At 38.0% G+C, this 503-nt stretch overlaps 1 pseudogene; it reads left to right on the top strand.

The window, feature by feature from the left end:
- The window catches only part of LOC102896854, a 1399-nt pseudogene extending 1234 nt beyond the window's left edge, over positions 1 to 165 (top strand).
- Positions 166 to 503: the final 338 nt, after the last annotated feature.

Raw genomic sequence — 503 nt, 5'->3', positions numbered from 1 at the left:
CCCATGAGTGTTGAGAGCTTCTCTGACTATCCTCCTCTGGGCCAGTTTTCTGTTTGTGACATGAGACAGACAGTTGCTGTGGGTGTCATCAAAGCAGTGGACAAGAAGGCAGCTGGAGCTGGCAAGGTCACCAGCTCTGCCCGGAACCCTCAGAAGGCTAAATGAGTATTATCCCCAATACCTGCCACCTCACTCTTAATCAGTGGTGGAAGAACCGTCTCAGAAATGTTTGTCTCAATTGGCCATTTAAGTCTAATAGTAAAAGACTAATTAATGATCCTAATGCATCATAAAACCTTCAGAAGGAAAGAAAAATGTTTTGTGGACCATTTGTTTTTTTGTGTGTATGGCAGTTTTTAAGTTATTAATTTTTAAAATCAGTACTTTTTAATGGAAACAACTTGACCAAAAATCTGTCACAGCATTTTGAGACCCCACTAAAACAAAGTTTAATGAGAAAAAAGATGGTGAAAATTACAAATTTTATGTTATGTATATTTTAC

The sequence above is a fragment of the Pteropus alecto genome, unplaced genomic scaffold (assembly GCF_000325575.1).
Source record: "Pteropus alecto unplaced genomic scaffold, ASM32557v1 scaffold7, whole genome shotgun sequence".
In the NCBI taxonomy this organism is placed as follows: domain Eukaryota; kingdom Metazoa; phylum Chordata; class Mammalia; order Chiroptera; family Pteropodidae; genus Pteropus; species Pteropus alecto.
The sequence above is the reverse complement of the archived record's forward strand: the minus strand, read 5'-3'. Positions and strand labels throughout refer to the sequence as shown.